Source organism: Gorilla gorilla, chromosome 9, assembly GCF_029281585.2.
Source record: "Gorilla gorilla gorilla isolate KB3781 chromosome 9, NHGRI_mGorGor1-v2.1_pri, whole genome shotgun sequence".
NCBI lineage: Eukaryota > Metazoa > Chordata > Mammalia > Primates > Hominidae > Gorilla > Gorilla gorilla.
Genome location: NC_073233.2, coordinates 129914204 through 129929451, shown reverse-complemented (window position 1 = coordinate 129929451; position 15248 = coordinate 129914204). Strand labels below are relative to the sequence as shown.

The 15248-nt window shown below is 38.2% G+C and overlaps 1 long non-coding RNA gene across 1 annotated transcript in view; it reads left to right on the top strand.

The window, feature by feature from the left end:
* Window positions 1-15248, top strand: part of LOC129525436 (uncharacterized) — a 47156-nt gene that overhangs the window by 25982 nt on the left and 5926 nt on the right. The window contains exon 2 of the long non-coding RNA XR_008669747.2: window positions 2921-3066. This is a non-coding gene — a long non-coding RNA (uncharacterized lncRNA). The remainder of the gene's footprint in view (window positions 1-2920; window positions 3067-15248) is intronic.

The window sequence follows — 15248 nt, the reverse complement described above, 5'->3', positions numbered from 1 at the left end:
AGTAGTGGGATTGCTGTATCAAATGGTAGTTCTATGTTTAGTTATTTAAGGAATCTCCATACTGTTTTTCATAGTGGTTATACTAGTTCACCTTCCCACCAGCAGTGTAAAAGTGTTCCCTTTTCACCACATCCATGCCAACATCTATTGTTATTTGGTTTTTAAATTATGGCCATTTTTTGCAGGAGTAATGTGGTTTCACATTGTAGTTTTGATTTGTGTTTCCCTGATAATTATTAATAGTGATGTTGAGCATTTTTTCATTGGTTTGTTGGACATTTGTATATCTTCTTTTGAGAATTGTCTATGTCCTTAGCCCACTTTTTGGTGTGTGTGGGTTTTTTTTTTTTTTCTTGCTGATTCATTTGAGTTTCTTGTAGATTCTGGATAATAGTCTTTTGTTGGATGCCTAGTTTGCAAATATTTTCTCCCACGCTGTGTGTTGTCTTGGGTGATGTGTGAGTAAAAGAAGTTCTCTAAAGATACTTTTACACATAGAGCACCTAAGATTAAGAGATGACCCATTGTCAATATTAGAAGTGATTATTTTTATTTAGGGTAGCTTTGGAAGGTGAGGGAGATTCTGGAAAGTTTAGGGCCATCCTCTCATCAAGACAGCTATTGGAGCCACTATTACTCAGATTTCTCACGTTATTGTTTTTGTTGTTCTAGGTAATTCTGCATTGGGTTTACGATGTTCACAGATGCCAAAAACTGTGAAAGAAGGTTTCAGTCTCTGTGATGCAACTGTTTAACACTTGCTTGAATAGCAAGACTTTGTTAGTTGTGGTCATAGAGAAATACTTCTTTGTATATGTATTATGAAGTGTCTGCTACCAATTACCTTTTATTCTGGCAATGGTTTGTTCTCCCTAAGTGCCTCTGCATTTTTCTGTCTCTGTGTCTGTCTGTCTCTCCCTCAGATGCCTGACTCTTTGTTCTATCTGTATTGTATTTCCAGAAGGGAGGAATATTCTCCTTATTTTCAGCCAGAATTGGCCATTTTTAGGTTAAAAAATGTGCTCCCATCAGAAAAACATTTATCCAAAACACTTTTAAACATACTTCCTGCCTACAGCTGCTCAAGATTTTACCCTCTAATCATTTCAGGCCCATTAATCCCAAGACTACACATGTGGTATTTTTAAAGTGTGGAATCCAGAACAGAACTCAATACCACAGGTGAGATCTGATCCTAGCCTTCTCTTTTCTTGAAAGGCATGTAAATTCCATTTGGGAAGATATTTTGAACTTGGAGAACTGATGACAGATTGACTTTATTAAGCACCCTCTGAAAAGAGAACATGTTCCACCTTGGAGGATCAACAGACTTATGGACAGCCTTGTAGAAGACAGAGACTTTACTCTAAAGAACTTTAATGTAAGGCAGAGCCAAAAACCAAGCCACTACTTGCTGCTAATCATAAAGCCATCATCAGATGAAATCCCTCCTACTGGTATTTGCATGGCCATTGAAACATGAGAGATTTAGGTTTATAACGACATGCTTTATTCTGCAATACATATTTGAAACATTTCTTATCGGTGTCTGATTATCCTGCAACACAATACATATTTGATGCATTTCTTATGGGAGCCTCTTTGGGAGCAGGTTGGGGAAAAGGAATGAATTAATAGTTGCTCAGGGATTACAATGCACCAGCACTACTTCGCTGAATTTTCAGCATTATCCTGTACATTCAGATTGTTATTCTTATTTTATGAATAAAGAAACTGAGTCTTAAAGAAAGAGAAAGCAGCACACATTTTAATTCTGGCAGAGCCAGGATTAAAACTTAAATGTTTTATTTTAAAACCCATGCTTTTTTCACCATAACATATTACCCAGGAGGCTGCCTGTGGGTAAAGTGAAAACTATGTTCTTGATATGACATTTGCAAATGTATATAGTTTTAAACCCTATAATACAAGACGAGTAACCTATAACTGAAACAGTTCATAATTCTTCATTGTTGCAATGATTCTAAATTGAAATATACTAGAACTTACCATGTTATTACAAAACAGATATCATCAAATTATTTTAGGAATTTATATCACCCCATTTTTCTTGGTATATCCCCTCTTCTCTGCATATCTTTTATAAACTGTTGGTGATTGAATAGACAGTCTTGCATCGTTCACACATGTACATTAATTAGGCAATCTTTTCACTCTCCTTTTCTCTCTAGAAATTCTATTTCTTCTACCGAAGTGGTGAATTCTTTCTCTCCTTTTCAGTGTTGACAGGTTGCTGGGGCAGAATCTTTGCATTTTTAGACAGTTAAAACAGATAGAAAACTTTGATGCAAAGAAATCTATGAATGTGCAAGAAATCATAGATAGTAACGTCTTAAGCATCCAATGTCTTACTTAAGCATCCAGTTTTTATCAGTGAGAAAATGAAGACCCAGAAAGGCCTATAAAGAGAATGTTACAGTAATACCTACACTATGTAAGATGACTAGGACATTCCTTTTCCAAACTATGAGACTTTCAAGAGTGAAAAGAGGTGCCACCTGGATAGGATGGTGGGAAATAGATATTGGGACTGTCCCAGGCAAGCCAAAACATAGTTATTCTAACCTCTTTGTAAATTTATGACAATGAAGTAAAATGGCATACTTCCAAGCACCTAGATTAATGCCGGGCACATATATAGAAAGTGCAGAGCAAATTTTGGTTAACTCTGCATCTGAAAGTCCAGTTGCCCAGAAAGTTAATGGAAGAGTTGTGAGCTAGGCATGGTTTTTCTAACTTCTAAGGTTAAGAGTCAATAGTACCAAAAAACAAACAAACAAACAAAAAAAAACACAAAGTGACAACTAATCCTTAAGTTTTAGTTTTATTTTAATTTTTTGTTTTGTTTTACTTCTAATATAGCAAAACCACATGTCATTTTATTCTTCCAATTTCATAGGTTGGCCAAATTATCCAGTGGCTTTAGTACAGAAACACATCAATAGACAATTGTGCAGACTCACAAATACAGCAAGAAGGAAAGAAGTGACAAAGGGAGGGAAGAAGTAAGGGAGAAGGATGTTAGAAGCAATTCTTTCCTAAGATGTAAGATTATGTGAAATCTGTATCCAGACAAGATGTTACATATTTTATATGAAGCTCCTCTGAAACTACATTCAGTACCAACTTGTAACTTTAAGATACTGTGAGATTTATAGTTACCCCCATTCTACTATCATTTCATTGTATGAAAATTTCCTACATCTCTGTTTCAGTTGGAGATTTCTTCCTGGAGTACAGTTTGCTTTCAGGGCCCTTGAACTCACCCCTTCTCCACTTTTGCCATAAGGATAGCTGCACCATTCCTTAATTTATGGCAAACCACAAAGTGAGTGACCTAGTATCACTTGCTCCAGTGTTATGAGCACCCAGGAGTAGTTAAAAGGTAGTAGCTATATAAAATACTTTTCTAGGTTATGTCAGGTAGAAGCTCCAAGTTGTATGTTTTGATTCTCTCTGTCCAGAGTCAGAGGAGCGTTCCTTCCCTACTTCCAAATCCAAAATATTGGCTTCCTCCAAGGTATTTCTTGTTGAAATCTTATCCCTGGAAAGGCAGCACATGGACATATTCTGCTAATTGCCATTTGTCTGATGGCAATGAAATTTCAAACGTCATCCAGTCTTGAAATCTGTCCCTTGCCCAGACCTGTTTCAACTTTTTCACTCTCCCCTATTCTGACTGACTGGCCATTGCCAGGCCCGCTTGGAGGCTGGTTGTCTTCTAAGAACTAGAAGAGCTAAATCACCAGCTGACTTGTATTCCAGCTATCAAAAAGGCCAGCACAAGCTGTTCTTCTCAATAGCTGCATACTGAGCCATCCCCAGTGAGTACAAGCCACTTACACCGAAAGCAGCCTCACTTTAGATATGTTCTGTTCTAGTTTTATTGCACTAGAAAAATAAAGAATCTGAATAATACTGATTAGTCACCCTAAAGCAAATTAATGCAGAAAAAAAACTACCTTCCACTGTATAATTTGATTATGTAGTTCATGGAGGGATATGACTTGTCTAACTTATCCTTCCCCTCAAAATGACTACTTTTTTTTATTATTATACTTTAAGTTCTAGGGTACATGTGCACAATGTGCGGGTTTGTTACATATGTATACATGTGCCATGTTGGTGTGCTGCACCCATTAACTCATCATTTACATTGGGTATTTCTCCTAATGCTATATCTCCCCCTCCCCCACCCCACGACAGGCCCTGGTGTGTGATGTTCCCCACCCTGTGCCCAAGTGTTCTTACTGTTCAATTCCCACCTATGAGTGAGAACATGCGGTGTTTGGTTTTCTGTTCTTGTGATAGTTTGCTCAGAATGATGGTTTCTAGCTTCATCCATGTCCCTACAAAGGACATGAACTCATCATTTTTTATGGCTGCATAGTATTACATGGTGTATATGTGCCACATTTTGTTAATCCAGTCTATCATTGATGGACATTTGGGTTGGTTCCAAATCTTTGCTATTGTGAATAGTGCCACAATAAACATATGTGTGCATGTGTCTTTATAGCAGCATGATTTATAATCCTTTGGGTATATACCCAGTAATGGGATGGCTGGGTCAAATGGTATTTCTAGTTCTAGATTCTTGAGGAATCACCACACTGTCTTCCACAATGGTTGAACTAGTTTACAGTCCCACCAACAGTGTAAAAGTGTGCCTATTTCTCCACATCCTCTCCAGTACCTATTGTTTCCTGACTTTTTAATGATTGCCATTCTAACTGGTGTGAGATGGTATCTCATTGTGGTTTTGATTTGCATTTCTCTGATGGCCAGTGACGATAAGCATTTTTTCATGTGTCTTTTGGTTGCATAAATGTCTTCTTTTGAGAAGTGTCTGTTCATGTCCTTCGCCCACTTTTTGATGGGGTTGTTTGATTTTTTCTTGTAAATGTGTTTAAGTTCTTTGTAGATTCTGAATATTAGCCCTTTGTCAGATGAGTAGATTGCAAAAATTTTCTTCCATTCTGTAGGTTTCCTGTTCACTCTTATGGTAGTTTCTTTTGCTGTGCAGAAGTTCTTTAGTTTAATTAGATCCCATTTGTCTATTTTGGCTTTTGTTGCCATTGCTTTTGGTGTTTCAGTCATGAAGTCCTTGCCCATGCTTATGTCCAGAATGGTATTGCCTAGGTTTTCTTCTAGGGTTTTTATGGTTTTAGGGCTAACATTTAAGTCTTTAATCCATCTTGAATTAATTTTTGTATATGGTGTAAGGAAGGGATCCAGTTTCAGCTTTCTACATGTGGCTAGCCAGTTTTCCCAGCACCATTTATTAAATATGGAATCCTTTCCCCGTTTCTTGTTTTTGTCATTTGTCAAAGATCAGATGGTTGCAGATGTGTGGTATTATTTCTGAGGGCTCTGTTCTATTCCATTGGTCTATATCTCTGTTTTGGTACCAGTACCACGCTGTTTTGGTTACTGTAGCCTTGTAGTATAGTTTGAAGTCAGGTAGCATGATGCCTCCAGCTTTGTTCTTTTTGCTTAGGATTGTCTTGGCAATGCAGGCTCTTTTTTGGTTCCATATGAACTTTAAAGTAGTTTTTTCCAATTCTGTGAAGAAAGTCATTGGTAGCTTGATGGGGATGTCATTGAATCTATAAATTACCTTGGGCAGTATGGCCATTTTCACGATATTGATTCTTCCTATCCATGAGCATGGGATGTTCTTCCATTTGTTTGTGTCCTCTTTTATTTCATTGAGCAGTAGTTTGTAGTTCTCCTTGAAGAGGTCCTTCACATCCCTTTTAAGTTTGATTCTTAGGTATTTTATTCTCTTTGAAGTAATTGTGAATGGGAGTTCACTCATGATTTGGCTCTCTGTTTGTCTGCTACTGGTGCGTAGGAATGCTTGGGATTTTTGCACATGGATTTTGTATCCTGAGACTTTGCTGAAGTTGCTTATCAGCTTGAGATTTTGGGCTGAGACGATGGGGTTTTCTAAATATACAATCATGTCATCTGGAAACAGGGACAATTTGACTTCCTCTTTCCCTAATTGAATACCCTTTATTTCTTTCTCCTGCCTGATTGCCCTGGCCAGAACTTCCAAACCTATGTTGAATAGGAGTGGTGAGAGAGGGCATCCCTGTCTTATGCCAGTTTTCAAAGGGAATGCTTCCAGTTTTTGCCCATTCAGTATGATATTGGCTGTGGGTTTGTCATAAATAGCTCTTATTATTTTGAGATACATCCCATCGATACCTAGTTTATTGAGAGTTTTTTGCATGAAGGGCTGCTGAATTTTGCAAAATGACTACATTTTTCTATCTTAATATTGAGGATTGTGCTCGCCTGTTTGTGCATCACCATAAATAAATACTTGAGGCTGGTTAATTTATCAAGAAAAGACATTTAATTGGCTCATAGTCCTGCAGGCTGTACAAGCATGGCTCTGGTATCAGCTTATGGTGAGGGCCTCAGGAAGCTTGCGATCATGATGGAAGGCAAAGGAAGAGCAGGCGCGTCCCACAGTAAGAGCTGGAGCAAGAGACGGGGAAGGTATCATGCTCTTTTAAACAACCAGATCTGGCATCAACTCAATCACTGCCAAGAGGATGGTGATAATATTCATAAAGGATTCATCCCCATGGTCCAAACACCTCCACCAGGGCCCACCTCTAACACTAGAGATTACTTTTTTTTTTTTTTTTGACAGAGTCTCGCTCTGTCACCCAGGCTGGAGTGCAGTGGCGCGATTTCGGCTCACTGCAAGTTCCGCCTCCTGGGTTCACGCCATTCTCCTGCCTCAGCCTCCCAAGTAGCTGGGACTACAGGCGCCCGCCACCACGCCCAGCTAATTTTTTGTATTTTAAGTAGAGTCGGGCTTTCACTGTATTAGCCAGGATGGTCTCAATCTCCTGACCTCATGATCCGTCCACCTCGGCCTCCCAAAGTGCTGGGATTACAGGCATGAGCCACCGCGCCTGGCCAGGGTTACATTTTAACATGAAATTTGGACTTTATTTTTAAGTCAAGTTCCATTGTTCTCTCTCTGAATTATGTATGCAAACCATATCTAGGATTTTATTTCTAAGTCAAGTTCCATTGTTCTTCTGTCTCTGAATTATATCTTCATCTTTTCTCTATGATGATATGGTTTCTTCCAAGTACAACCAAAAAGAATGCCTGAAAATGAACAGTTAAAAATGAAAATGTATTTTTTTCATTGTGCTGTCTGTTTTACCAAACATATTGTTTCAGTTAGGATAGGATAGTTTAGGCTGTGGTAACAAATTAATCCTGAAATCCCAGTGCTTAACACACTAAAGCTTTATTTCTTGTTGTGAGACATTTTCAATGTGAGTGAGCTGGGGGCTGGGTTCCACATTAGCTCACAAATCACAGGGTGATGAAGCCTCCATCATCCTAAACACGTGTCTTTGGGGTTTGCTGTGCCAGCCTTAGGAGACATTTATTCTTTTGTGTTTTAGACTGAATTGAAAATGTATCACTTCTGCTCATAGCATATTGGCCAGAATTTGTCACATGGCTCCACCTGGGCTGGAAGCATGGGTGGTCACTTGGATATTCCATAAGCAACAGGTGTCTCTGACACACACACTTACACCAATGTCTTCCATCATCATAATGACCTCGTGACACTGATGCTCTTGCTACTACTAATAACAGAGAAACCATGTATCATTTCCCAGTTCTGTATTGGCAATGAACTCCTGAAACCTCGTTTTACTCATCTAGAAACTGAGGCTCAAGGAGAGTAGTGTGTCACTTCAGGTCATCCTGGAATCAGGAGCCACGGTACAGTTAGAAGTAGCAGAGATTTAATAGGGCCAACCTCTCTGAAAAACACAGGGGAGAGAGCAAAGTAAGACACAGAAAGCCTTCAGCCCATGGTGTAACTCTGGCAGTGTGAAAGGATGGAGGAAAAGAAGAGCCAGCCTCGGGTGATGAGCAGCCCTGAGAGTTGCAGCTAGGCCAACAGGAGCTCCCAAGGACAGATGGACAGTTGGAGGAGTCTCACATTGCATAGAAATGGCCGGGCCCTAGGACCCCTGCCATGCTCAGGCACTGGCTGGGAGCCCACGTTTTTAGTTCTCATCTTGAGGCAGGTCCCAGAGATGCTGCAGCTGAGGCCATCAATTGACTGCACTCAGCACCACAGGTTTTCTTCTGAAAGGCTGCCTCAGATAGCTGTACAGACAGTAATTGGACAAGTCAGAATACAAGTTTTGGTGTCCTGGTACTAAGGCTTTCTGCTATGATAGTGTGTATTGCTGGCTACAGCAAAACTTTTAATATAATTATATTGCTATTAACTGAATAAAGAAACACAGTAAGAATTTTTTAAAAGCAATGAGGAGAAATATAAAGGTAATGTAGTCATGTGATCACAACTCTAGCCTCATGTCTGCCATTAACAAGGTATGTGACTTTGGCAGACTCATTTGACCTTCGTGCCTTACTTTTCTCAAGTGTTAAGCTAGATGGTGATTGGACTAGATCAGTCATTCTCCAATTTTATCACAATCACCTACAGGACTTGCAGAAACACGTACTTCTAGATCCTATTCCCAGAGTTCCTGATTCAGTAAATATTGAATATGGTTGGAGTTTCCATCTCTAACAAGTTCCGAGGTGCTGCTACTAGTTGGGGCCCCACACTCTAAAAACCACTCGACTAGATGCTAAGGTTGTTTCAAACTCATACACACTATGTTTGTGATTCAGCTACACTATTTTAAAATTATCATTGCTATGGTTTTGTATCTATGCTGTCATTTCCCATTCTAGACTAATATAAAGATTGCCTTCATTTCTATCTATAAACTACCAGTATAAATAACCCCACAAATTAAATAAAAACATCTGATTTCTTACCACGTGACGTGTGTTGTGCTAAATACACAACTTTAGTTAGGAGACTAATAGAAAATACATCATTATCCTCATCTTTATCATCATCATCGTCATAGCTAACACTTACTGAACACACACAATGTCCTATACTCTGTACTAGCTTTTTAGATCCCTTATCTCAATTACACAAATTCATGATTAAACATTATACTATGAGTGTTTTAAGGAAAAAGCAACAAACTGTAAAGCACACAGACAGAGAAGCAAAAGAGGCTTTAGGACAGATAGGGTGTGGAAGGAGCAATCCAGTGAAAAGAGCAATATGAATAAAGTGGTAGCCATATATAGATGGCATGGTCTATTTGTGGAGTGAAGAGTAGTTTGGTGAAGTATCAATATATACTAGAGTGATTTTGGAGGTAAGGGGAAAATGCTGTTTGTGTAAGTGAGGGAAAGAAATAAAATGGATTCAGGCATGCAGTTTTTTTTAAATTTAACTTTTATTTTAAGTTCTCTGTTACTTGTGCACGTTTGTTATATAGGTAAACTTGTGTCATGGGCTTTGTTGTACAGATAAATTCATTACCCAAGTGTTAACTGTAGTACCCATTAGTTATTTTTCCTGATCCACACTCCAATCGGCCCCTGTGTGTTTCGTTCCCCTTTGTTTAGTTATTTTTTCTGATCCACACTCCAATAGGCCCCTGTGTGTTTCGTTCCCCTTTGTGTGTCCACGAGTTCTCATCATTTATCTCCCTCTTATAAGTGAGAACATGTGGTATTTGGTTTTCTGTTCCTGCATTAGTTTGCTAAGAATAATGGCTTATAGCTCCATCTGTGTTTCTGAAAATATCATGATCTTGTTCTTTTTTGTGGCTGCATAGTGTTCCATGGTGTATACATACCACATTTTCTTTATCCAGTCTACCATCAGTGGTAACTTAGGTTGATTCCATGTCTTTGCTATTGTGAGTAGTTCTGCAACAAACATATGCATGCGTATGTCTTTATGATAGAACAATTTATATTCCTTTGGGTGTATACTCAGTAATGGGATTGCAGTTCGGTTTTTAGGTCTTTAAAGAATTGCCGGCCGGGCGCGGTGGCTCACGCCTGTAATCCCAGCACTTTGGGAGGCCGAGGCGGGCGGATCACGAGGTCAGGAGATCGAGACCATCCTGGCTAACACGGTGAAACCCCGTCTCTACTAAAAATACAAAAAATTAGCCGGGCATGGTAGTGGGCGCCTGTAGTCCCAGCTACTAGGGAGGCTGAGGCAGGAGAATGGCGTGAACCCGGGAGGTGGAGTTTGCAGTGAGCCGAGATCGCGCCACTGCACTCCAGCCTGGGCGACAAAGCAAGACTCCTCTCAAAAAAAAAAAAAAAAAAAAAAAAAAAAAGAATTGCCACACTGTCTTCCTCAATGGTTCAACTAATTTATACACCCATCAACAATGTATAAGTTTTCATTTTTCTCTGCAACCTCACCAGCATCTGTTGTTCTTTGATTTTTTAATAATAGCCCTTCTGACTGGTGTGAGATGGTATCTCATTGTGGTTTTGATTTGCATTTCTTTATTAATCAGTGATGTTCAGCTCTTTTTCATGATTGTTGGTTGCATGTGTGTCTTCTTTTGAAAAGTGTCTGTTCACAGGTATGCAATTTAATTCTGTAGATCTAACACCTTTGACAACCACAGCTTAGAGCAGTCTGTACTGGGCCACCTGATAGGTCAGCAAACTCTGGTCGATGATCTTACTATAGGTAAATGGAAAGAAAGCAGCGTAAATAGCATAAGACTTGTCCCAGTTGTACTGCAGAATAGACTGTGTGGCTTTGAGCAAGTCACCAGGTTCTGTCAGTATCATGCTCTCCTCTGTAACATGAATTTGGTACTCACCATGCCTATCTTAAGGACAATTAGGAGTATCAAGTGTGAACAGTTTGTTAACCACAAAGGTCTGTGTATCTGTGTGCCATTATTAATAAGAAAGCTCTCTTCTATTTTTATCACGTTTAGATTTTCAAAACATTTCTAGATTTCTTGTTTAGCAGCAGATTTCAGTTCCTTCCAAGAAGGCCAGGTCTCCCACAGGAAATTGTCTAGCATTTACCCATTTGACTGGGGGGTATCCTGAGCTCGGGGTAGCTTTACGGATGTGGAAAGGGAAGCCCCTGCCTTATAACTTGATATACAGGAATTTCCCCACCCACTTGGGGTAGGTTGTCCTCTCCTCACTAAATGCAAATAAGAGACTCCCAGAGAGTTAGTCCATGTGACGTTTTGTGGTATAGAACAATAAAAAGATGACAAGAACATAATGGAAAACCAAAACATGGTCAAATAAAACATGTAATTAATATATCCCAGGAGTTCAATTGGCTTCCTTCTCTGGTTGGAGCCTAGAGAAACAAAGGAAGGGAGCAAAATACAATTCAATTAAATAAAATGCAATGCAGGCTAAGGTCAAAGCTGTGCTCTAGGGACCTTTCATTAACCACTTGAAGGCAAGTTCAGAATGGCTTAATAAAAGCCTTGACCTCTGGCATTAGGAATATATTGTCAAGGGAAAATCAGATTCTTAGCCCAGAGAAAAGATAGGAAACTTTGTCTATAATCCAATTAACAGATTCATATAGAATTGGTATTTGGAAAATTCAGTCTATCTCTGAGGAGAGTGCTATGGAAGCTGGCTGAACTGGGACACCTTGGTTTCATGGGTTATCATTCCCTTGAAGCAGATGGTTAAACTGAACTTGAAGGCATCCAAAGACTATTATAGAAAATAACTCAAAATTCAGAGAGGAGTATTCTCAAAGAGAACATGATATCAAATAATTTATACTTGGCTTTAGAGTATTATCCTAACTCATTTTCTGCAGAGAATTTGCCTACGTACTGGTGTTTGGTTAAGATCATTATTAAAACAGACCAGCATTCTCTGGGTCTTCAATAACTAGAGTGGGGTAAAGGTGGCTGAGAGTTCTATTTGGAAACATAAAGTGTGAGATGACTATTAGACACTTACGTGGAAGTGTGGAATATGTGAATAACCTCAAAAGCCATCCCCTCCACACTCAATTGTCTCCTAAGCTAAAGTCTCTTTCTTTCTTTCTTTCTTTCTTTCTTTCTTTCTTTCTTTCTTTCTTTCTTTTTCTTCCTTCCTTCCTTCCTTCCTTCTTTCTTTCTTTCCTTCCTTTCTTTCTTTCTCTCTCTTTCTTTTTCTTTCTTTCTTTCTCTCTTTCTTTCTTTCCTTCTTTCTTTCCTTTTTTCTTTCCTTCCTTCCTTTCTTTGTTTCTTTGTTTCTTTCTTTCTTTTTTAATTATTTCCATAGGCTATTGGGGAACAGCTGATGTTTGGTGACATGAGTAAGTCCTTTTAGTGGTGATTTGTGAGATTCTGGTGCACCCATCACCCGAGCAGTATACACTGTCTTATAGTCTTAACCATGAAGTGTTTAGACATTTGTGCCTGTCCCCTGGGATGTTCCCTCATCACAGCAAACCCAGTATATCTAAAACAAAACTCATCTTCTTCCTCAACAAGTCGCCTTTCTTTGTGCCATTTCTTTTTCTGCTATGGGTTTCATCATTTTTCCAAGTCACCCAGGTTGTAAACCTCTTGGGTAGTCTAGGTTCCTCCCTGTCTTTTCTGACCCAGGTCAAGTCACCAAGTCTTGTCCATCATAACTTTGTAAAGGCCATTCTATAGTTCTCTCTCTTCACTTAATCTCTTACTACTCTTGTTTAGTCCAACATCCCCGGAATTCCTTTATATCTAGAAATCAGTCATCTTGACTACATCTCCCAACATTTACTTTCAGTCTTTGTATTACCTCCATACTTATGTTTCAAAAACAGTTCCCTGCCAGTGTCCCATTCCAATTCAGAAACAATGGACTTACCATTTGTGATAAAGACTGCTAGGTGACTTCCAGTGTTCATCAATCCACTTATTATTCCTTAAAAACAGAACCCTGGACAATGTGCATAGCTGAGACAATAATCTTTCCCAGGTTCCCTTGCAGTTGTATTCAGTCATGTAATCAAGTTCTAGCCAGTGAGATGTAAGCAGCAGTTGTCTTTTGAGTTGTTTTCTTCAAAAGAAAGAAGCAATTTCCTCATCTTCCTTCCCAAGCCTGGAATGGGATAAAATTGCTGGAGCTCCAGTAGCTGTCTTGAATCTTAAAATAATCTTGAGGATGGAAGACAGCAAGGAAGATGACTGAACAGAAAGATAGAAAGAGACCAAGTCCCTGATGACTTTATGGGGTCGTCACACAACCCTGAACAGCTTAATTCTGTACCTCTTTTATTTACATAGAAAAATAAACATTTGTGTGTTTAAGCCACTATCCTGGGGGTATATTACTTATAGAAGAAGGCAGATCTGAACTGGCATACCTTTCCCCCCAGGATGATGTGTGAAGTACTTAATTTTATATTCACAATGGAAACTCTGCCTTTTCAAAGCCTATTTCTACAACACTCCTCCTACCAGAAAAATTTCTCTCAATCAGGTCAATATTCTTCAAATGTGCTATGCATTCTCTTGTTTCTGAAATATGCTACTTTATCTCAGGGACCCTGACTTTTGTTTATTTCCACAGCATCCAGCAAATACCTTGCATTGGTACTCAAATAAACAATAGAATATAATAGACTTTTCAAGATGAGGGAAAACTTAAAATTTCTCTAATCCAAAATTGTCCACATAGCAAAGGAAAATTCTTTATATACTTGGTACTCAAACTATGTTTGGTGGCCAACAGCATTTTATAAGACCCCAGGTGACTCAAATGCACCTTAAAGTTTGAAAGGCATTGCATCTCAGCATCTCTAATCGAATGCCATTCAATTGCCATGTGGGTTGCTAACAAATAAACAAAACACCCTATCCTGTTCTTGGACAGCTGTAATTGTCAGTTAGTCATTCCACATAAGCTGAAAATTGCTTTTTTGGAACTTTCACCTGTGATTTTCCTATTTCTGGTCTCTGGAATAACAATAAATAATACCGATCTACCACAAATATTTGAAGATAGCTATCACTGGTTCTAAGCCTTCCCTTTTCTTTCTGTTTTTTTTTTTTGGTGGGGAGAAGGGGAAGGTACATGTGATAATTTGATACATTCATGCGATTTGTAAAGATCAAATCAGTGTAATTGGGATATCCATCATGTTAAATGTTTGTCTTTATGCTAAAAACATTCCAATTATTGTCTTCTAGCTATTTTGAAATATATAATATATTATTATAAACTATAGTCACCTCTTTTCAAAGGTGAATAACCCATTTGAATTGACATTCTTTTAAAAATTTTAGTACCTTGAATGGCAATTTTTTTCTTTTATTTTTTGTTGATACATATTAATAACAATCATACATATTTATGGAGTACAGTGTGATATTTTGACACAGATATACAATGTGTAATGATCATATCAGTAGCATATCCATCACCTCAAACATTTATCATTTCTTTGTGTTGGAAACATTCTAAGTTCTCTTTTCTAGCTATTTGAAAATATATAATAAATTGTTGTTAATTATAGTCACCCTATACTTCTATAAAACAGAATTTATTCTTCCAATCTAGCTGTACTTTCTATAGCCTGATTTTTAGACACTTTGTCTTCTTCTAATGAATACTATCTTGTTAGTGCTCTAATTAGAATACAAAACCAGAATTCAATATTATTCTCTGAATGTATGAGACTAGATGCCACATGAAACAGTGGGCTGTGACTTCCTTCATGTGCAACCATAATTTACTATATGGAAATGTTCATTAATCACTATAGTTTTGATGTTCTCATAATTAACACATATTTTTACTTACACAAATTCTTTAAAATAATTTTTAAGTTAAAATGTGCTGAAAAATATCAAAAATCACATCTTGTTTATGTATTTGTTTTCATCAGAAGAAAAAAACACTATGTACGAATCAGGACTCCTCTTTTCTAGAAAGAGAGCTTCATTTTCTACCACCGAAAACTAAACAAAGTTCTATCTAGTACTGTAAGCTCTCTAGTGTGTCTCACTTTCTAACTGCCTGTATAGGACACTTTCTCTTAGTTAATATGCGTGTACCATAAACTCAGCAGCCTTAAGCCTAGCTTATCTTTCTGCTCTTTCTATAGATATGCATGAATGTGTCTTACCATCCTTTTAGAGAGCAGTCTCCTTGACAGCAGAAATTGATATTTCCCACACCTAGCACAGCAAATAACTCATGCTCGACACTAAATAAATATTTGTAAATGAAGGAGACACTGTTTATTCACTGGGACATAGGACATTACTAGATTTGACTTCAGTAGCATGAGTTAAGATAGACAAACCAGTAAAATACCAGAACTCTTCTTGCTACCTTCAGGTGAAATGTAT